This window comes from Panthera leo, chromosome D1 (assembly GCF_018350215.1).
Source record: "Panthera leo isolate Ple1 chromosome D1, P.leo_Ple1_pat1.1, whole genome shotgun sequence".
In the NCBI taxonomy this organism is placed as follows: domain Eukaryota; kingdom Metazoa; phylum Chordata; class Mammalia; order Carnivora; family Felidae; genus Panthera; species Panthera leo.
The window spans coordinates 93,886,434-93,911,122 of NC_056688.1; the positions used below are offsets into that span (position 1 = coordinate 93,886,434).

General features: G+C 38.4%; 1 long non-coding RNA gene across 1 annotated transcript; it reads left to right on the forward strand.

Annotated features, from left to right (window-relative positions):
* The first annotated feature begins 759 nt into the window (after window positions 1–759).
* LOC122200870 lies at window positions 760–22,905 on the forward strand. Its single transcript, XR_006193957.1, has 4 exons — window positions 760–1,037; window positions 7,940–8,042; window positions 21,626–21,747; window positions 22,696–22,905. It is a non-coding gene; the product is annotated as an uncharacterized LOC122200870 (long non-coding RNA).
* The last annotated feature ends 1,784 nt before the right edge of the window (window positions 22,906–24,689 follow it).

Sequence of the window (24,689 nt, forward strand, 5' to 3'; positions counted from 1 at the left end):
TTACTTATTAGAAGAAAACAAAGATGGCTTGCCCCTTTAATATCTCACAATGCAGTGGTAGGGCTGGCACCACTTTCAACATTTTGATTGTCCTTTTCTACAAATCATTTTTTTTTTTTATCATACCTGGCACTAGTGAGCTGCTCATTATTCTACATGTTTATTCAGTAATTTGCAAATCAGTTTGTGAACACTTACTGTGGGCCAGGCAAGATTTTAGGCACTGGGAGTACATCAACAAACAGCAAATGTCCTGCCTTTGTGGAGTTCATATTACACTGGACACAGTGAACAGGTGAATTGTCTTGTATGGTATATAAGTGATAGGTTTTTTTAAGAAAAGCAAAAGCATGGCAAGAAAAGGCAAAAAGAGTTGTGGTCTCAGTTGTAGTATTAAAAAGGGTAATCAGGATGGGTTTCACTGAGAAGGTGGGATCTAAGTCAAAGTTTAGGAAAAGCAAGGTAATTAGTCAGGCACATGTGGGGTGTATATTTCAGATCAGGGAAGAGAAAAAGCAAAGGATTTATAAAGGAAGGATGCCCAATAAGTTCACAGGTCAGGTAGGAGGCTAGTCTGAACTGTAGAAAGAGAGGGGAGTTGTTGAATAAAAGGACATCAGAGAAATAAAGGAGGCCAGATCACAAAGGCTGTGGATATAGCAAAAAGCCAAATCAAATTCATTAAACACAAATATTCATACGTTAGTATCTGCACCTAACTCCATTATTTTTTCCTAAGCAGGATATACTCTCCTTAAAGCTACTATTGGTGGGAGGTAACAAAAACAACAACAACAAAAATACATCTGGGCTCCTATAATCTTGCATCAAACGCCCATACATCTTGCAAAACCTTCTGTTTATGACATCTATAACCATGGGACAGAGAAAATCATCATCTCAACAGAAGGGAAAACAAGCACACTGCTTTCTTTACTTCCTAACTGGACACTGGCAGGAGTTTTTAAATGTCCATGCTATGCTCTACATACAGCAAATGAAAATTCAAACATTAGATTAAAAGAGAATTGCCGCAGGTGGGTAGACTGAGTCTGGGGAAGTAGCCCCAATTCTAAAATCTCTTCAAATGAAAGAAAAGTACTTTTAAAAAAATTTTTTTCTTAAGTGGATTGGATGAGTGGTTGCCGTATGCCAAGTACTGTTTACATATGTTCACATATTTATTCCCACCATAAGCCTAGGAGAAGTATACTATTATCTTCCACCATTTTATAGCGATAAAAACGGAGACACCAAAAAAATCATAAAATTGCTCAAGTTGACACCATTAGTAAGCATCAGATCCAGAATTCGTTCCCTGTCAGCAGGTTTGAAAGAATTGTAAGGGATTTCTGAAAAGTATACAAAGAAGAGGCAACAGACATCTTTACCTCAGGATAGAGCAGTGAGGCAAGGAAAGGAGCCATGAATGGACAGCCACCTCCACAAGCAGGAAAAAAAAAAAAAAAAAAAAACAACTACCATTTATTCTCCAACCCACCCCGCACCCAACATTCATATCATCACATACTCTTAGAGGCAAATAAATTCATCAGCATCAGAGCAGTTATATTCCAATCTAAAGAGGGGTAGGCAATCAAGAATTATCAAGCACTGGAAAAACAATACCATGAAAATTATCAAACTCAATGCACAGGAACAAATAGGATGTGCAAGACCACAGAGCTAACAGAGCACACCAAAGATTTTTAAAGGGCTAAAATTATATTCTCCAATAATTAAGAGGCTGATCATATCCATAAGACAAATATAGTTTTTATAGAAAAAAAATTAAGGGGGCTGGGGGTGGCATGGGGAATTTGGAATCATAAGCAAGATGGCTGCATTTCAAAGCTCAATAGCTGGGCTGGATGACAGAATGGACAAGGCTGATAAGCAAATTAGGGAGTTGAGGAAGGGAACAAAACTGTTGTCCCAGAGTACTAATGGTGAGAGGAAAATTTAGAGAAATGGAAAACTGACTCTTATCTCTCTCTTCACTGCCTCCCTCATACTGTTCATTACTCTCATTACTTGGATGTAGTCACTTTTCATATGACACTTTTCTAGTCCTTTTACTTTCCATTTGTGTATTTGTGCCTGCACACCTGTTTTATACATACAAAGAGTCATACTGTATCTATGTATTTTCTGGAATTTTCTCTTCATTAGTATATGACTAGAATTTTCAAATTCCACATCTTACTCTACGTATTTCTGTTATGAGACTTTTTAAGTAGCATTCGTCAAAATACAAACCTAAAATATAGAATATATTGAAGATTTTGTATACATTTTCTCAACATAGATTTTTTTTCAAATTTATTCAAAACTTTAGCAACTCGAACTAGAAAATTCTATTCTGAATATGAGTTGCTAATCTGAGGAATAATGGCCACATGTCCCAACAGGGATTTACTTATTTATCTCCAATTAGTCTTAAAGTCTTAAAAAGATGTAAATTGCATGTATGTTTTTATTCACCTATTTGAATACTATTTTTGAGTATAGTGTAGGTGGCTTGACAGTAATAAATTTTAAAAAATGATGCATGGCATTTTCTCTCTCAGAATTCACTACCTAGCCGAGGAAACATATTCAAATGACTATCATACAATTTTCTATGGGCATAAAAAGTTTGTACAAATTGCTATGGGAACACAGAAGAGAAAATTCTAGTAGTATAAAGAGATAGTAAGAGTCTGAACCAAACAAAGGAGCATTGTATTTACAAAGAAAACTTCAGTTTCCTTTTTAAGGTAGAATCAATACAACATGGCCAACCACATGGACTGGGGAGAGGAGGCAGGGTTGAGATGAAGGTAACTCAGATATTACCCATGCAAAACACCTCCTTGCTGTTTCCATTAACTGAGATTAGGGGAATAAAAGCATACTGTATTGGTTTTAAAGGAGTGGGGCAATTGATGACTTTGGTTTTAAGCATATTGTTTTCTTGTGCTATAGGTCAACTAAATGGAGCAACTGTCTTATAGAGCAATAATATACTATGGGTTTCATTGTTTATATAGTAAAGATGCAAGAAAAATAAATGCCCATGACAAATATCATGAGATTGCTTATTCCATGTAAACCAGTGCTTTGTGAGGTGTGACTCTTTAAAAAGACATTCCGTGATTAATAAATTTAGAAATGCCCCAAGTTTGTGAGTTCAAGCCCCATATTGGGTTCTGTGCTCACAGCACACAGCCTGCTTTGTATCCTCTGTCTCCCTCTCTCTGCCCCTCCCCTGTTCACATGCATGCATCCCCCCCCCCAAAATAAATAAATGCTAAAAAAAAATTTAAAAAAAAGAAATGCCCCATGTATCCTTCTTGCATATATTCAATGAACATTAACATAGTAAAGACTAAGAAATCTTGTAGCAGAGAAATTTGCTAAACCTACTTAATCACAGAGAGGGTCTCCTGCTTATTTTTGTTTTCCTAAGTACTGTTACGTCCTCTAGAACAGGTTATTAGTAGAAGCTGAAAAATATTACAATATTCATCTTAAAGTACATAATGTTAAGTCCAGATACTGGATTTAATGGGACCCTTATTTACTCTTATGCATACATTGATGTTAAGTATCTTCTGCCTTCATAAGGTGCCTGTAGGCATCTCAATGAAAACCTACAGGTATAAGATACCTTTTAATTAAAATCCTACCATGAACACTTGGAGTTACCTATGAAAAATTCTGGCTGTGAAAGTTAACCCTATTGAAATGCTGGGTCAAAAACTGGTTTTACATCACATTGCTGGCTGTGCCCAAAGCTCCTGATTACCTGTATGTAAGACAAAATAACCAGGGTCATTCAATTGGTATAGAGGCAATTGATCATTAAAATTAAAGCAACAATGTTAACTTTTCCAACCCGACAGGGCTACGTGAGCATCTGAGAGCTAAGCAACAACAAACGCCACCCTTCGACCTCTCAGTCTGAGATGACACCAGGCCGTGGCCAGTCCCTCCTGACTGCACCCTCTTCCACTGGCCCTCATGTCACTGTTAGCCCCTGGCACTGTGTGTACCCGAGGCCTCCAGTGTGATTTGTATGGGATATTCCCTTCTCACCCATCATTGTGCCTGTCCTCTTAAGTGTCCCTGTAGCCCCATCAGTGGCCAGACTGCAATAGCCTATAAGTCAGGCCTGCAAGATGTCTCTGAGCTAGAAATGACAGGAGGTCTGTGTAGGGCAGTCTGGTGGCCCACCCTTCTCCCTTTAGTCTGAAACATGCCCACAAAAGCACGGATGAGGGGGACATCCAGTGCCAAACACTGGTGATATTGGTTGCCACTTGAAGAACCTGGGCAATGAACTAGCAGATGACTGAACTTGAATCTGAGGTCAGAAGTGAGAAGCTCAGGGTGATGCAAAGCCACAGGGCAGAGAGCCGAACACACAGATGGTCTGCCAGCCTGGGACAAAAGGTAAAAGAATGAAGGTGATCAAGTTAACGGAGCTTGAGGAGAGGGTCTTCCCTGGGGGCTGCACATGTTTCCCTCACGAGGGGGTAGCACACAGGGCTAGGGGTCAGATGAGAGGTGTAGTAGCAATGTCATGTTTTCACACCAGACCCTTGACCAGTCAGGAAGGACGTTTATACAGGTGGTTCTAGTCTCAACTCTGGAGGCTTCAGGAGTCTCATGCATGGTGGTCTCACCAATGGGACATTAATCGAGAAACAAATAAAAAAACACATCATGATTGATAGTGAGGGGAATGCTCCTCCTGATGCTACAGGATAGAAAGTCAGTGCAACATTCATGGATTCTCTGGACCCTCTTTAACCACTAAATGTCTTGTGAAATAGGAGATTCATATGATTGCTAAATTGAAATATAATAAAATGTTTGGCCTTTACTCTTCGGGAGCAAATCATCCTCAGGGAGAAGGTGTTCCTCTGCTCCTTCATGTGCATTTTACCCATCCAGCAATGTCTTTGGACAGTTAAGTCTGTCTAGTTCAGTTAGCATGCCCATTGGCTCTCAGACTAAACTGTGTTTGTATTTTCTGGTCTTGTCTGTATCACCTGTGAAGGAATTACTTAGTTTTCCAAATGCATTAATATTTTCTCTCATTTTTTAAACATATTTCTCAATACAGAAGCTAGGCAGAGAAGAAGGACATTATTTACTGTAGCCCTTCAATAATCCCCATAATTTTAGGAATGATTCAGGGATGTTGCTCTATGAAGGATCTCACAGAGATTTCTCTCAGAAAACTCAAATGGTTGGGTAGATATAGAAAATGACACTTCCTTTGTGCCAAGCAGTACCCTTAGCATGTTACAATATGTCATCCTTATAACCTACGGATGAGGGTAAAAATTATTAATACTGCCATTTGAAAAGAACTTGAGGCTCAGAGAGTTTCAATAACTGGTACCATGTCACGCAGCTTCTAAATTCCTTGCTCCACTGCCCAGGCTCTTCCCCATCTGTTAGTTGGAATTTTTATGAAAACTAAATGGCATACCTTCTCTCCCTGTGATGTTTAACCTAGCTGAGGTCTGTGCAAACCTGTAGGACATTGGATGTCTAGTGGTTTGGAATAGCTTAATAGTTAATGATGAAGGTTGCAAAGCCTTTCTAGCTTTACATACAAAGCTATATATAGCTCTGCCACCTTGGACAAATAACATATGGACTCTAAGTCTCCATTTTTTGGAGTACTCACCTCCATGAGGTGAGATGAGATGCTGCATGTAAAGTTTTTAGCACAGAGACTGGCATGTAGAAAGCATTTAATAAATCTGCTTGGTTCTCAAAGCCTGACAGTGAAGCCAGTGTGCATAGCTATATTTTCTCTAGTCCCTAGAGTAGATGGCAGTGCTGATCTTCAATATGAGGAAATATGATGAAAATATTTCGTTTACTTGTCATGCCAATGTCACTGCTTAATATAACATGCATTTCTTGGTCACAGAACCACTTGTAATCATATCATGAAGCTTCATGCTTTGATGTCCAGCACAATGCACATGAAATTGTTATTGGTGGGTGGGTATGCCTCCGTTAAATAAAAATCAGATTTTTGTTTTTGAGAAATTCACTTACTCAAAGGTGCCTTTAGCTTATGCCTTCTGCTAGAAATGCTTTTTCCTGAGCCTTGCTCCTCCTTCTTCTGACTAACTCCCCAACTCCAGCCCCATATTCCAGAACAGTGGACCCTGAGTCCACTTGCACTGTGCTCATCCAGCACGTTTTCCTTTTGTCTTCATGTGTTCATCATAATTTGTTAGTCCCCCCCCAGGCCTAGAGTCATGTCTGTCGTGTCTGGCACTCTTTCCCCAGCATCGAGCACAGTTATAGGGACATAATAAATATTTGTCAAATTGAGTTGATTGAATATGGCCCACCTCATGTCAGAGAAATGATGGCAAGCCAACATGTGTAGGATCCTTACTTCATACTAGGCATTTTACAGACACGATTGCAATTCTTCTTTAACAATGCCATGTGATGCCCAGTATTACCCACCCTCTACCCACAGAGGACACTAAAGCTTAGAGTGGCTAAGGGCCATGCCCTAAGTTTGTCAACTGCTTATTAACAACAAATTCTGCATTCAGAGCCCGATATGGTTTATTACAATGCCATGACTTTCAACACTATGTGATGAATGCAGCAAAACCAATGAAATACATTTTTCTCTGATAGGTAGGTAGGTAGGTAGGTAGGCAGGCAGAAAGATAAATGGATATAGATTTTCTTTTCTAGAACAAAATTTGTAACTCAGACATTTTAATAGCAAGATCACTTAATGTCACCCAATACTCTATTAGATCTTTTAAATAGCCAAGTGTACAAAGTTGTTGGCATGCTTTGGATGAAAACAAAACCCTTTTCCAGCACTATTACCCAACCCAGAAGGTTAATTCTGCTAATTCCTGTGAGCAGGCTCTAGCTCTTGACAGTGCTTTCCCTTTAGGACAATGGCTGTGATGATGCACCTGAATGTCTCATTCATTTGCAGAGAGTACAGGCTGCCTCCAGCACTAGCAGAACAGCACATTTCATTATCAAATAATATAGCAGGAAATGGAAAACATTTACTCTATCACCTAACTCACACCACGCCTCCCTGGGGTGTGTTGACTCCAAACCTTTGTCCAATCTGGCTTTTACAAATCAAACTGTGAGGAACCACTTCATCACCTAATCAATTCCACAACTGGAAACACTTTTCTGACACCCACAGCTAATTAACAGTAATAATAAAACTAATGTGGTGGTACTGATACTTTGGCCAAAATACAGACTAGTGTCACCAAATTAAGCTAAGCAGAAGCTTCCCACTACCTGCCCATCTTTCATCTCAATGACCGCCAATAAAAAATCATGAGCCTCACACTCCCCAGTTGTGATGCTTTTGCAGTCAATTTGCATAATGAACAGCAAAATTGAAATAAACACTAATTATGTACTGAATGGGATGTGGAGAGGTGATTCAAGTAATTTGACTGGCTAATCAACAGGAGATTATTTCTCAGCTATGACTTTATATACCAGAAATTTATTCTCTGTTAAAAATGCGTATCAAGTGGTCCAGTGGTTAGGAGAGTGGCCCCAATGAACATGGACACCGGGACATCACGGTTCACTGACTGACAGGCTGTGGATAACACACTTACATTTCAGTGCTAGCTAACATTCATTGACCACCTATATGCTGCCTAGGCAATCCTCTAAGATATCCACAGAGTGCAACTAATTTATACATATAATCCTATCTTTAAAAAAATGAGATGGCAAAAGCACAAGAGAGTTTAAGTAACTTGGCTAACAGCTTACATTTGATGACCAGTAAATTCCCAAGTTGACCTAAAAGGCCTGGTTCCAAAATCCAGGCTTTCTGCTATTAGTTAGGTTACCTTTCTCCATCTTTAAGTCCTTATGGCTGAATGTATGCATTCTCGGTTTGTTACAGGAAGACACCTGCCTCCAGGAATTGTATCTAATCATAATATCAACTTCATGACAATATTTGCTTTGGGAACCATCATCAACCAAATAACTAAGGTAAACTAAAGGTAAGATAGGTCCTTGCATTTGGCTACCACTTGATCCAGAAATACATGAATCCAAATTTAAAGTGCTTGAAAGACTAAGGGAATGTTCACTTATACATCTAGGCTGTTTCATTTCAGAAATGAAATGACTAAGAAAATCACTAAGATTTGTTTTCACTTGGCTACTGTGTGGTGGGGTAGTTCTTAGTGAAACCATCAGCAGAAATGCCCTCTAGCAGTTGCTGAAGCAGGGAAATCTTAGTTTCCTAAGCCAATGGCTATCATAGGAGTTAAATCCCTTCTCATCACTACAAACACCAGACCGCTGTTGAAATAAATTGGAGACAGAAGTTAAATGCCCCATATAACAATGCTCTATCCTGATACTTGACATGCATTATCACCATTCCTCACAAAGATATTATGAAATAGTATTATTATCTCTGTTTTGCAAACAGGAAAACGAACTCTGAGATGCTACCTAACTTGCTCAGTGTTAGAGCGTGGTTTCCAAGCCCTACTTATAAATCTTCTCCTAACAATCTCCAGATTAAGAGACTAAATTTTATCAATATATTCCTTATGCAATTTCTCCTTAATTCTTTAACATCTTTCCAGGTTGGAAGGCAAGCAATTAAAAAGAAAAGTCTCAAATTAAAACACAGCCTAAAAAAATTGCTAGACTCTGCCTTTTCTTCAAAGAGTTATATCCCATGATGATAGCAATTTCATTTAGTTCATCCACATGTAATTGCACACCAATCCATAGGAGGCCACTAGTATCATAAAATACCAGGCTTGTGTTATAACCCAATGACTTCATCACATATTTGCCCCCCATGATAAATCTATAACATATGCTGGACAGGAACACTGAATATAAGTAAATATCAAGAGATTATGTAAAATAATTTAAGGCCAACTCTCCAGTTAGAATATTGGGCTGCATATTATTTTATTTAGCATGATTCAATTTGATCCATTATATAGCATGATGAGGAAAAAAATCCTTTGGCATGATTTTTTTAATTAAAAATTATGTTCAACACCGAATGCAATTTACAGCAATAAATAGGACAAGATCATTGCCTTTAAAGAGATCCCAGATACCAGATAGCAATTGAAAAGTAGTAGGCTTTCTTATTTTTTATGTGACAAAAGTAAGTAAATAGTACACAGTTCAGTGTCCTTTCAATTCTATCTTAAAATGATTATAGGAAAAGAGGGCTAGATATTTCAAGGAAAATAAAACACTACATAAGACTTGAAAATGTTTTTTTTCAGTTCATCCATAAATGGTCAAACAGAAGACATTTTTCTCATAATTTAATATGAGGTAATTCTATCCCATGAAAAACAGGTACACGTATCCCAAGGGGGGATCATTTCTGGAAGAAATATGATCAAGAATACACTCCACCTGGGTGATCTCAACCATCTTCATAACTTCAAATACCACATGCGTTCCTGACTCCTTAATTGATAACAAGTTTCAGCTTTTTGGCTTAATTTCCAAACCCATTTATACACTACATATTTTTATCTGCATGACCTACAAGTATGTAAAACTGCACAGAGTAAAACATTCTAAATGAAACTGTAAGAAAATAGTTTTATTAAGACTTAAGCTGGTGGGTTTACCTGACTAAAATTATGCACGCGCGCGCACGCACACACACACACACACCACACACCCCAGTCTAGATGCTTCCAGTTACCAAAGGCAGTCTGAAAGGCCCCCTGCGGGCTTCCTTCCTGTTCTCATTTACAACACTGTGAAAACCCACAAATGATCACCAGGCCAGGTGCTGGGAAAAACACTTGTGGCATCTCACCCCATTATGTCCAATTCTGCCTAACACCCTCTTGAGGTACACTAAACTGCCATCTTACTGCCTGAAATGCATCCAGACCTGATACACAGAGGCAAAAGGCAGATGATGAAATCCCAACAACAGAGAAAAGGCACGAACAACTGCAATTACTCTGAAAATGACTCAAATTAGCCTGGTGTTAACAAAGGAGGGGTGAACCTGGTGTACAGCCTTACTTGCTCTCTGGAAACATAATTCAGAGAAATAACTAATGTGCTAAGCTACAAAAAAGGCAATTTTGCATTCATGTTCTTAATCAAAAAATGTCTGAATGCCATCAAATCAATTTTCACGATCTGAAATAAAATCTCTGCCACATCTTAAATTGTAAAACTCTAGCAAGCCCATAAAATATTGCTCTGTAATTCCCTCTCCTGACCTTTATATACCACAAGGCCATATGCTTCTGAGGAAGTTGCTGATTCCTCAGGACTGACCACAATCACAAAGCCATTCTGAGAAGGCTCATGCCCAGCTCTTTCCTCCAAAGGTCACTTCTCCAGAGAGGCTGTCCCTGCGAGGCGCAGTGCCCAGTAATCCATCCTGGGCCCCCATGCTGACAACATCAGATTCTTCCTGTTGTGCACTCACATAATCCCTGCAGTTTTCCTTTATTTGTTTCCAGCACTTATCCCATTTATTTTTCACTCACAGATTATGTTTGGGCTTATCTCATTAAAGGGCACCTGGGTGGCTCAGTCATTAAGCATCTGACATTAGCTCAGGTCATGATCTCAAGGTTCATGAATTTGAGTCCCACATTGGATGAGCTCAAACCCTTCTCTGGGTGAGCACGAGCCCTGCTTCTGATGAGCTCCACTTCTCTCTCTCTCTCTCTTTCTCTTTCTCTCTCTTTCTCTGCCCCTCCTGGGATTCTCTCTCTGCCCCCTGCTCACTTGCACCCAGCCCTCTAGTGAAAAAAGAAAAAAAAAATCTCTCTCCCAAGGGCTACTGCGTGGCTCAGTCAGTTGAGCATTTGACTCCTGATTTCAGCTCAGGTCATGATCCCATGGACAGACCGCCCACATCCAGCTCCATGCTAAGCATGGGCCTGCTTAAGATTCTCTCTCTCCCTTTCTCTCTGTCCCTGTCCCCCACTCACACAATCTCTCTAAAAATAAAAATAAAAATAATCTCTCTCCTATAACCAGGATGTAAGCTTCATGCCTATAAAACTAATTCTGCTGTTTCTTTTTCTTCCCTGGTACATTTTTGAACCTAACAAAACGTGGCCTGAAAAGATGACTTATTCAATATATAGCTTCTATCATTATGGATATAATGATAGAATTATACCCATAGATATTATGGAGTATATCATACTCCAAGAGAATTAAGAGTCCCCAGGATAGTAAAATTGTATAATACAGAAGCTGCAGGACCCTAGATTTTTTTTTCAGATTCTTCATGGTATAAAGTAATATAAATTATAAATAATATTTTAAATAGACTAAGGCTGAAATGCTGAGATGGGTCCAGAAACCCAAGTTCTCCCAACTACTACTTAGAGGCAGACACTAGACATTTGGGATGCAGTTCCAGGGTGTTTTCTAAGATAGCATTCTGCTCTCTGATATATATGAAATACCTATGGTTCCTACAACTTTTCCAGAGTGGAAGAGTCTCTTGGGCACCACCTTGAATTGATTTTAAATGAACTAGTGGGGACAAATGGGAAAACTAGCTCCTTCTATGAGAAATGTTGAAATTTCAAATTAATATAGAATCATGAAGAGTCATCTTCTTTACTATGCAGTGATTGTATCGGACCAACTCACAGCTCTTTTTAGACTAGCAAACATGATTAAGTTGAAATTAAAAGCTATGGGTTTCAAAACTACCATTTCCACAATCCCTTCTCTGGAGGGAGGGGATCAATTTAAGTTTAAACGGAAGCTACCCTGAAATTTGGATGAGCACTTACATTTCCAGTCTCATTATTTATCACTCTACCACATTCACTGTTTCCATTGACTCTACAATTCCTGAAAAGGACCAGCCATATTCTATTTTAGATCTTTTCCTGAAATTTTTACCCGAAATAACTGTGTCTCTTTATTTGTCTAGGTAGTTCACGCTCATCCTTTAAAACACAAATTGAAAATCACTTTACTACAAAGAACCTCCTACGTTCTCTAGACAGAATTAGTGGCTCTAACTCCAGTGCATGGCTTAATGTGAAAGGTTTTTATTTTTATTTAATAATCATGCCAGAGGATTTTTCGGTATTCTTATGAAGTGAGCCAAACCAATATGAATAAAGGAAAGTCTATTTTCAGAAAATGTCCAAATTTTAAAATTCACAATTGCTGACATAAATATTTCTTTGAAATCACAACCTTTTGCATGCTTAAATGCTTATGAATAGTGGGTCATAGCTAATCATTGATTTATGAACTATAGAATACCTGAGCATCTCATCGATATTATTTATTCCCAAAAGATGACAAGCAAAACTAAATTGACAATTTTGCCTTGCTTATGGTAGGCACCAAAAAAAAAAAAAAAAAAGGTTCTGAATGAAGCGGCAAATAAACATCATAATAGCAGCATCATAATTGAACTCATTTTGTGGACTGAGTTTATCAAGTTATTTATGTATGAGCTATGCAATATGGATAAGCTTATCACTTAAGGTCCCTTGAAAATAATTAAATAGGAAGAATAGTTTATCTGCAGTGAAAATTCTACATTTTATTTCCTGGCTACTGATTCAAATGACAGAATAAAATAAAGATGCAAATATACTTCCTTATAGAAGTCACAGCTTAAAAATAGTAGACCATTAAGTTTTCTATCCTTGGAGAGTGAATATGTAATTTCTCTTCTAACTGTTCCAGTCTTTGGTATAAGAAGAAGAATAAATCAAAATGTAGGTATTGTTCTGGACTCCCCAATTCAGTGTTGGTTGCCTGCAATCAAATCTGATTTGGGTAATTTTTTACCTCCTTTGTTTCTTAGAATTATGTGGTCATGACATTTGCTGTCATAATGAATTTTCTTACCAACTAAATAAGGCCATTCATTGATATGCCCAACTGCATTTTATCATAGAGTACATACTTTCAGGGTGATCTCATCTACAGCTATGGACTAAATTATCATCTATATCCTATATCTATGTCTTAATGCTTCAGAGATCTGTACTTTGGGCTTAAGCCTCTCCCCTGTGCTCCAACTTTAGAACCTATAGAGCCTACCTATACCTAGACTTGGATTTTGGACAGGCATCTAACCCAACATGTCTAAAACTGAACTAATTATCCCTCAGAGTCTCAAAGACTATATTCTCTTTTCAATGTTCTGCATCCTGCTGAATGTATGCAGTTACACAAGCCAGAAATTTGAGAATTCATTAATGCCTTTCTTCTTTTGTATCCTAATATCCTATCAGTCACCAAATTCTGTTGGTTCTACTGGCCAAATATATTTTGAATCTGTCCATTTTTCTTTATTCCCGCTATAGATGCCTGAAATTCTGCTCCCAGCCACCATTCTCCTTTTGAATATTTGTAACCTACATGTGATTCCTGCAACTTCTCTCACTTAGATGACCACAACAGCTTCAAAACTGGTCTCCAGGCCTCTGTTTTTCTTATTCCAATCCATGTTTCTCACTACAGCCAAAGTATTCTTACAAAAACCCAAGTCACTATATTAAATACTTGTTAATGGTTCTTTCATTATTCCCAAGAGTTTAGATTATTCTCTAGGAATGAACAATTCCCAAATGTCAGGGGCTTAACCAAATAAAACATTACATTGTATGCAAACTACATATCAATTGTAGATTAGTAGGGAAGTTTCCCTTGTCAATGGCACTCAGGGATACAGGCCGATAGGCCCTCAGTGTTCACTGCATCCGTGCAGCAGTAGGGCAGACTCTTAAGTACAGCTGACCCTTGAATAAGGTGGGGGTTAGAAGCACTGATCCCCTCATGCCATCAAAAGTCCACATATAACTTTTGATTCCACATATAACTTTTGATAACTGAACTACTAATAACCCACTGTTGACTTCAAACCTTGCTAATAACATAATCAAATAACACATATTGTGTATGTTATATGTATTATGTACTGTATTCTTAGAATAAAGTAAGCTAGAGAAAAGAAAATGTTATTAGGAATATCATAATGAAGAGAGAATACCCTTATGGCACTATACCAGATATGGAAACAAACAACACACAGTTCAAACCCCTGTTGTTCAAGGGGCAACTGTTCTGGCTCCTAAATAAGGCGTCTGCCTTGATGTGAAGCATGGCACTTCCACGCACATTTAACTGACTAGAGCAAGTCAATGGCCACCCCTAATTTCAAATGGGGTAATGGAAGTAAATCTTCTCAAATGCTAAAGAAAGAATATTTGTGGATGCAGGTACTGGTGGAGTGAGCCCCCATATTTTGGGGAAGAAAATTTAGGTAGAGGAAACAGCAAGTCCCCTGAGGAGGGGCCATATTTGACTTCTAGCAAGGAGGGTGGTGTGGCTAGGTAAGAGAGAGTAAGTAGGAAGAGAGGAGTCTGTGTTCACTGTAGGGGGTCACCTGGTGCCAAAAGGATAAATTGTAGTTGTGTGGAAGTATTTTGTTGACTAACCTAAGACAAAATCAAAATGTGCTCTATTTAAAAAGGAGGGAGATCTTGCTTTCCCTACCTATGAGTCCTGAGCTGTCTAGTTTGGTATTTGCTTTGGCACCTCTAAAGAATACAATAATATAATTCCTGCTGGCCTGCTGAGGTCTTCGTATGATTACAAGCAAACATGGTGGAACTCAATGTTCTATACTGTCATCTGTCTGCATATGTGCTCCTTCCTCCCTGTCTTTACCACTGGATGGATATTTTGATACTTAAGTGAGTGATGTACAGAATCAGGGCCTTAATTTGGATGAGTCAAATCACTAATGATATGAAATGTTGATTCCCTTGCAATCAAAAGTAAGTTCCATCCCAGGCCCTCAAACTCAAACTAGAAATTCCAATTTGAGCACAATGATAATGACTTCCATTTATATAGCCACATTTCTCCAGAAGTATTCCAAAGTGCCTTAACAATTATATATAGGCAATCACATCGCCCATCACTAAAACACAGTCATGTCTAGGGGGAAAATGCAGTCACTGTTTAATAACAAACAGTAACATAGCAAGAAATAAAGAAAAACAGTTTAGCAAATGCCACCACTAAATGTGAGGAATGGGAAAGAGGGTAGCTCAAGGAGCCAGATGTACCACAAACTGGGAATAAGTCAGGATATGTGGGTTTAAAGCTTGCATTTCTGCAGAATGGGTGCTCTCATGGTGGTGTTCAGTATTAAGTCTTCCAGTGTTACCCATCCCATTATACCACTGAAGCTGGCCCATAAGATATCTATCTGCCTTAGATTCAGCAGGGAAATTAATAAATGTTCTGATTCAGGGGACCCATATCAGACTTTCTTAGTCAAATTGCTCAAGAGGAAGACCCAGGAATCTGGTTTTAGTTGTTGTTGTTGTTGCTGTTTTTGTTGTTTTGGTTTTTTGTTTGTTTTTAACTGTTGTTTATAAACTTCCTACATAATCTACATGTACAGGGGTTGACAGATGAACACCACTGGTCCAACTAGGATGGAGAACTGAATTCATGGCCCTGAAACACGCACAGTGAGGAATGAGACAGATCATGTAAACATGGGCTTTTAGGAGCAGAAGCAATTCCCAAGGCCTTTTATCCTTGGGTAGATGTGGTTAAAGCCCTGGAGTTTAGTTCTCTGTGAACTGCAAAACCATTCCAGGTACAAATCCAGTTCGCAGATGACAAAGATTTTAGAGTTTGTGTGATCTAACACTCAATGTACAAAATTGGAAACTGTGGAGAAGAGGTCACATGACTCGGCTAAACCCATAACAGGAGCTTTAGATACATTATAATGGTCTTTTCACTAAAGCAATACATTTGTGGCCTGAGGGTCTGATCTGGAAATGCCAACTGGACTGGGGTTGTGTCCAGTAATTTCCTTATTTCCTTTCATTACCTCCTTAGTTAACCCCAACAACAGTCTTCTACCTCCTTACTTTCCTATCATTTTGATTCCTTTCTCTTCTGCCTCTTCCCTCACATTCACTTAAAAGCCATACACTTGGTCCCTGCTTCATTTTGATAAGTTTTGAGCACTTCCAGGGAATAGGTATGCAACGATGTTCTACAATGCAAAGAATATGACTTCTGAAATCTAGAGAACTAAGCTCCAGTCACAATTGTGACATTAATTACCTTTATGGCATGCATACCATTCATTCATTGGAAAATGATTTACCAAACATCTACTATACCCGTGGCACTGCTAGGGGCTGGGAAGAACACAGTCATGTTTTCTTCTCTCCTAGACATAGCAGTCAATGAAAAAAAAACAGACATTAAACAATGAATTAAATTAGCAACTATGATAAGAGATGTATAGGAAGAGTAAGGGCTGCTGTAGGACAAGCTTATCTATATAGGACAGGAAATCTAGGCAGGGGGGTCGGGACAATCTTCCTCATGGAAATGATAGTGAAGTGGAGGCGTAAACACTGATTAAGAATCAGCCAGATGGAGGGGGAGCATGAAAGAATTCTGTGGATAGATCTAAAAGGACATGCAAACTTCCTGAGTTGGGAAATGAACTGAAAGATCAGTATGACTAGAGCTTGAGCAAGAAAGGGGCAGGAACCCCAAAAAGAAGTGTGTGGCCAGCTCATGATACTGTAGGTATTACTGAGTAAGATGGACATAATATGACTTGCTACCAGGTTAATGCTGACATAACATGACGAAGCTTTTGAGAAAAGAATTTAAGAGAAGCCAAAATAATTTTAACAGCTATTCAAACAAAAAGCATTTTAAAAAAATGATAGATTTCATGTATAAACTTGCTGTTTCCTCCCCACCTCTAGAAAAAGTAACTTTGAATACAAGGTCTCCAGCAGAAAAAGACTAACTCCCATTTAAAACAAATGAGTATGACAGATCATTTGCTTCCATCCTCCCTTCCCAATCAGAAGCAAAATTTGAATTCGGGTGTGCATATGTGTGGTTTGTATATGTGAGTGCTTGATCTACAATGCCATTGACAAGGCTGTAAAAATGACTAGACACTACTGATGACTGAAATCACTCAAGGGCTGAGCTGGCATCTTACAGTATCACAATTTTCCCACATTCCACAGGAACACAGTCCATGCACAGATCCTTGATCCAATGGCTAATTATTATCCTCATGATGCGACAGCTTCTGCTGTCAGAAAATGCCTACAACAAGAGTTAAAAAGGTGGTGCAATAATCACCTTCCTGTTTGATAAATACAGAGGCAATGAGAAAAAATAATGGCTAGACCTCAGCTCAGCATCCTCATGAGTTAGTCATCATCAGCAAGACATGTTCTCCTTCAGACTCCACTATCAGTCTTCTTCTTTGCAAGAACTTTTAAGAATGTTGGTCATTAATAAATTACAAATTTTAATACCTGGATAATTAACTGTTTCCCCACTCAATGAGCAAAGTAACTTCCCCTTCCCATTCCAAATGTTTTCCTCTTTGACTTTGGCCATATGAAAAGCAAGACATATACCTTCTTATTGTCCGTTGGTAGGATTCTTCAGATTTCTACCCTTACCTTCTCTCCTCCAGCCACATACAGACAACCTTGCTGAAATAAGCTTTAGGATTTTTCGGGATTCTTTTTATAAATAATGAATTTGGAGGAAAGGAAATCTGATGCATATTGAAAGAGTGATCTCTGAAAGATCTCAGAAAAGACAAAGGCACAAAAAGCTATACTCTCAGTGTTCATCTGCTTCTCTGAACTACCATAATTTTCACTAAATAACCCTCAGAAAATAAATTTCCCTAAACTCAAGAACAAACTGCTGCCATATAGCATTTCTGAGCTCTGTTTGGCTCCTTTAGGAAAGTATTCTTGGTATTAACCTACTAATTTAGAAAGAGAAACACTGAGCTTATCAGTTAAATTCTGAGGATCAATACTTGGCCTTAATAATAGATACCCTCAGAGTATTACAGTAAATTGGTAGTAAAACAAAAGAGAGTTAACTTAATATTTATGAAGTTCTGCTTGAGCCATGACTCACAAATGAGCTACCACATTCTGACCCCTTTCCCTCCTTTTCTAAGATCATCATTCACTAATGAGGTAAATGCATAATACTAACCAATCACTATCACTTAGCTGCTTTGCTGTTGTTCAAAGCAAGTTTCTTTCTATTAGACTTTTATCTACCCTGTAGACAAGCCTATTTAACATGTTAATGAATTTCCTTAAAAAGAGCCTTTACTTTAATATTCTTTCCCTTTGAGCTACTACCTGAAAAACCACTCTAGCAGCTATTAGAACTTGTCAAAGAAGTTTACACAGTGATGGTTTTAGTATGAGTGTAACCATCTTCCCTCCAAGTCCACAATCCCAAAGGCTCAACACTTACTTACTTCTGATATGCTAAGTATTTTCAAATAATATTGCTACTTAATAAGTCATGCTGAAAACCCATTTAAAGCAATGATTCTCATAGACCAAAAAGACTGAACGAGCATCTGATAGAGAAGAAGGGGCTAATTGATACTACTCATATCACCCAGCTGACTCACAGTCATCACAATTACTTTGTAAACTTAACCATGAAAGGAATATCTGGTTGTGTTCATTCATCCAATCTTATAGTAAAAAGACCCCAAACCACAAGACTTTAGAGATGAACTTTCATTAGAGACACAGAAAGTTGAATCTCTGTAATTTCAGGTAGTATAAATACATATAGCACTGTTTTCTAACACATATAGTATGCATCAAAGTGAGAAATTACCACATCCTCAAGTCAAAAAAACCCAGGTTTAAAACCTGACTCTAGCTACTACCTTAAGTGCATGGTCTTAAGTAAGCAACCTAATCTTTCTGGGCCACCATTTCTTTATCTGTACATTATTGAAAACAATAGTGTCTTCCATGGTTCAAAGTATTATGGAAGTGAAGGTATCCTGGAAGGATTTCTTGAGTTTCTAATTAGACGTTGAGTAAGTTAGTTGAGTCATTTATTGTGATTTCAAAAAGTCCTTGTTGTGTACAACGCAGATATAATTTTCTATTGCCTGACAATTTCAAAATATGCTCAGCAACACTGACTCCCAAGATGTATTTATGTATCATTATTCACAGAACATTACAAATTTCATATTTTTCAGCAAGGGGATCAATTCCAACATGGGAAAGACCTTGTGAGTTACAGGAACCAAGAGAATTCCAGTGCAACTGGAATGCATGGAGAAAAGCATAAGCGACAGGAACTATGTTTGGAGAGTGGGGTAGAGGACAAGATCACATGGTGTCTGCCAGCCATGATAAGCAGATTGGATTTATGTGCAAAGAGAAGGTTTAAGTGGAAGAATGATGTGATCTCATTTACATTTTTTAAATTTGGCTGCAGTGTTAAGATTGCAGCAGAAAGCTTAAACAGACAAAGAATCGAGGAAAGGAAACCCAGTAGGAAGTTATTTTAATTAAGATAATGACCCGTACCAAGGTGGTGGTGAGGGATGAAGAGAAATGGACAGACACAAGGTATATTTTGAAATTAGAACAAGAAGAGGATAAAAGAAGGGGGTTGGAAAAAAAGTGAAACCGGTAACTAGGAAATAAACTCCCAGGATAACACTTTTTTTTCCAACCTTGGATCTATTTCAGTTGTACCCAGCTAGCTCATGTTTCACTTCTCTAGAGTCACAAAGCAGCCCCATGGCTCCACACTAATGTGCTCTTTCTCTGAATGGCTCTAGTATTTAATGCTGGCCTCACTCAAGGCCTGTTTGTGACAGGTTAGGGAGCACTGCAGCTAACCAGTTCTTGAGTCTATTGTCCTTATAATTACATTGCAAACAACAGAAAGTGGGGACCTTACAACCATGTATGAACATAGGTTCTGTACACTTGTAAAAACTGACATTGAGAATGATCTGTGTGGTCCTGATTCAATGCCGCTGACACTTTCGCAAGAGCACTCACTTTACATATTGTATTTATTTTTACATAAACGAGAAGGATATTATCCTCTCACCTTGCCCACTTGTCCCCTCTCTGACCCCAGGAGCCCCAGGTGGAGAGCAAGAGGAGTCAAGGACCAGAAAGGTGAAACACAAACTCACTCGTGAAATGTAAACAGCTTCATCTGCTAATGGCCATGAAAGCCTTATAATTAAGGCAAAGTGCTAAAGTAAACAGACAATTAGCTTGTCCTTTTGGGGTGTAAACAAGAAGAGAATCCAAACATTTACTGCAAGAACTCAGTAGATAGAGAACGCCTTTGGGCAGGGTATTATTCATCTTGTTTATCGTTGTAACAGCACAGTGCCAGGTGCTTAACATACTAAGTTTGTGGGAATGAATGAAGCAAGGAATGAATGAATGTCCTCCTCCGCTGTATTTATCATGGCCTAAGAACTGTGCAGATAGATTTCCTTGTCTGCACCGTTGTCGATGCATTGGCTAAACAACTTTAAAATGATGTATGCCTGACTGAGTGCATTTGTGTTGGTCCACACTTGCATACACAAAAATATATCAGCAAACCAGAAGCTCGATGTTTAAAATCTGAAATGATGTGGCACTGGTTTGGCTGTAGTTTATTTTCAAACATGCTGCATCTGCAGAATGTTGGGTAATGATGATGAAAGCCCTTTCAGAATAATTACAATCCAATCATTTAGCACCGAGCCCCTTCTGAAGCTCACTGTCACTTGCTCAGTGCCTCAGAAATTAACGTCTCTTGCCACGGTGAAGAAAGTACTGCAGCAGTAACTTACTGGTGTATATTCCAATAATGAGAATTTGAATGATGAAGTGTGATAGCATCAGCTGGCCTTGGCTCATCTGTCTTAATAATTGATCATTGTAATCTGTCTTAACCCCTCCCTGGCCTCTCTTTCCCCAGCTATTTTCTCCTTCAGGGCAAAGTGGTTTTATTCTCCAATCTGTACAAATTTATCTTAATAGTGCCTTATTCATTTCAAGAATATTGGTTTGCACTTAGTCTCACACATTATTTTTATTTTAAATTAGGGTAGACATAGCTAAACCACAGTTCCTTAGACCCTCAGTTTGCCTGGAATTTTCTCTAAGTTACACTGAGTGCCAAGAGCCTCTTACGGACTCCTTTATTTATGACATGCAAAATGTCTTCTGCTCTTTCACTGACCTCAGAGTTGACCAATTGTAGCAGAAGTCTCTTGGCCTGATAAAACATAGTCCTTTCTACCCTGCTACAAATTTAGCTAAATCCATCTGTTTTCCAGCCTATTGGTCATTCCTCAATGGAAGTATAAAGGAAAAGAAAATACCAATCCCTATCACGAACTATGTAGGGATCCCTTCAAACTGTGAATAAGTCAGACTTAATAAAGAACTTGGCAAAAATTCTTAGTCATGCTAACCAGAGGGTGGTCGCAGAGGAGGTATAAGAGGGTTGTTTGTAAACTGAGTTCTGCATTTTAAACCTTAAGGAGCTGCTGCATTGAACTTGGGGAGCTTTGGAACGGCTAGTAGACAAGAGGAGTCCTGGAATAGTCCCACCTACCTTCTGCATAAAGCACATAAGCTCTGCCTCTATCCATTTCCCTTCTTAATGCTTAAAATATGTTTAAAAAGTGTTCTGCAGCTCAAAATATGTAATCATTTGTCTGGGGAACAAACCCTGATTTTAGAATCAAGTACACAAGTTCAAGCCTTCTATGGCATCACCTCGATGTCTGACTTTGGAAACTACATCTAACACCAGTATGAAAGGAAGATGTTAACCCCCAATGGCATAGCCGAGTCTAAGAAGGTAAGTAAAATTTGCTTGAGATATTTATATATGTGTGTATGTATATATATATATATACATACACACATATATATACATATATATGTATAGATATATATGTGTGTGTGTATATATATATATATATATATATATGTATATGTATGCATACACACACACACATACACACACACACACACATACATATGACTCAGATCCTTGACAGTCATTATTCCCTCAAACTTCAAATAGCTACATGGAGCTTCATTCATTTTATTCACATTTCTACTTCAGTATCAATTTATCAGAGGACTTTCATGGACATTCATCTGAAATAGCACTATCCCATGAGCCTTTGGTTATTTAGCTTGATTTATTTACCTCCATAGCACCTGACTTGCTGCACATTAATATTTGTTATTGGTTCATTGTTGTCTTCTCACACTTTCATGTAAGCTCCGGGAGGTCAGGGACTTGTCCTTTTTATTGCTTTATTACAAAACTGGAATAGTGCCCAGCACATAATAGACATTCAATATATATTCACTGAATGAATGAATATCTCTTATTCCAAAAATTTTATGTGGGGTTTATTACCAAATAAATGAAAAAGAGGGAAAAAGGGGTTTTAACATCTTGAGCAGTCCTGGATTCTAGTGCCACTGTTTTTAGAGCATTAAACTAACACTTGGTTAATCAATTCATCTCTCTGGACCTTTTTGGACATACTCACATCAAGGGAATTTGGGTGCTGAGATTATATGATTAAGATTATATAGAAATAAATCTCATTATCCTTTCCTTCTGGTTTTCACATCCTGTTTAATCCCCTTGAAAGTGGGTGAAACCTGTGATTTGCTTCTCATCCATAGTATGTAGCAAAAATGACAGAATATACATAACTACATCACAGGAGATCATAGTAACCATTTTGCTGGGGGACCCTCCCCCCCCTTCCTTGCTGGCTTTAAGGATACAAATGACCTCTTTGGGAAAGCTCATGTGACAAGGAATTCACAGCTGCCTTCAGAGCTACAGATAGCAAAGAAGGAGACCTTCTGTCCCACATCCCACAAGAAACTGGATGCTACAATCATCCATGTGAGTTTGGAAAGGACTCTTCGCCAATTGATCCTCATATGAGACTTCAACCCCAGCAAAGACCTTGACAGCAGACTTTTAAGAAACCATCCTCAAGAAAGAGATCCAGTTAAGTCATGCTGGACTTCAAACCCACAAAAACTATGTATAATAAATGTGTATTGTTTTCAGTCACTACATTTAGAGTAATGTTGTTATGCAACAATAGATAACTGACATAGATACAAAATATTCTCTTTGCCATAATGGCGGGTTTATCAAACGTACTGAGCCTGACACCAATGAAGAGAAGGACCTAACAATGCCTCTCCCATCAGGGTTTCCAATTTAGATCACTGAGGAGGTAAGCTTCCTTAAGACACACACACAAATAACTGATGTTTCCCTTATCTACATTATCCCCACTTGATAACTGCAGAATGGGCAAAGATGTATTTCAGACATAGTTTCTCTTTTGCTTTTCTATTTTTTTTCTAACAGGCCCCTCCATCCCTCCTCTCTCAACTTCATTTCCCCAGATATCAATCCTTCATCATTTTTTCTTGTTAGGTTAGCAAAACAAATCACATTGTGTGAACATGCCCTTTGCAAACTGCTCAACAATGTAAACACTACTTAAATTATCCTTGTCAGAACTTGGCCTGGTCTTTTCAAAAATGCTGGCTTGACAAAATAGAAACCAATAAGTAATCAGAATCTAGCCATTGAGAAAGGTGCCATTAATTAGTCCAAAGATGAAACTATTTTAAAACATCAGAATTATTAGCACTCCACACAGTGTCAATTCTCTCTATGGCTTGACAAGCAGGGCATGTTTCAGAAACTCACAGCACATAAAGAAGATAGGCAGCCAGAAGATTTGCAGTTGTCTTCCTCTCTTTGACTTCAGGAAACTTCTCCGGATAAAGACATTTTTCCCCAAAAAATAAAACACATAAAACTTAATAATAGCAAGATGATAGAGATACATATAGGCTTAGAGACACATATCTATTTTATACTTCCATGAAGTCAGAGGTAAAATAATAGAATAACATCAGAAACATAGCTTTATATGAAATGGAAGGGAGGGGTGCCTGGGTGGCTCAGTCTGTTAAGCATCCGACTTTGGCTCAGGTCATGATCTCATGGTTCATGAGTTTGAGCCCTGTGTCAGGCTCTGTGCTGGCAGCTTAGAGACTGGAGCCTGCTTTGGATTCTGTGTCTCCCTTTCTCTCTCTCTGCCCCTCCCCCACTCACATTTTGTCTCCCTCTCCCTCTCTCAAAATAAACATTAAAAACAACAACAACAACAACAACAAAAGAAATGGAAGGGAGCCTTAGATGGACAATGAACTAAACAAGTTGTCTAAAAGTATAAAGGGAGCAATGTTTGTTTTGTTTACAAATCAATAAATCCTTTCTAGCGTCTTCCTATAAGTTAGAGTGTACACAGCATTAGAGTAGGAAATGCATCACATGTAGTAAATACCAAGCTGACTCTCTGTGTCAAGCCTGACTTAACCAATTCAACAGTTATTTGTTTGAGGAGAGAGACAGAGGAAGAGAGTCTCACCTACTTTCTGCTCAGGGACTCCTTCCTGATAAAAAAATCATTGATGAGCTAGTTCTTTGATCCTTCTTTCATCCTTTGAAATCTTTTGAAATGTATCCTAATCTGTTGCTTTCTTTGCTTATCCATGTTTCTTAGAATGGGCAATTCCAGCAGTTTTGTGTTCTAATCCCAGTTTTGCTAACACTTTATAATTTATTTAGACCTGCTAACATCTCCAAGGTTCAGCTTCCTAACCTTTTTATGAAAGTCCTTAAATTAGATAAGATAATGCTAACTTCTGTAACAGAAGTTCCCTAAGACTCTCAGCAGC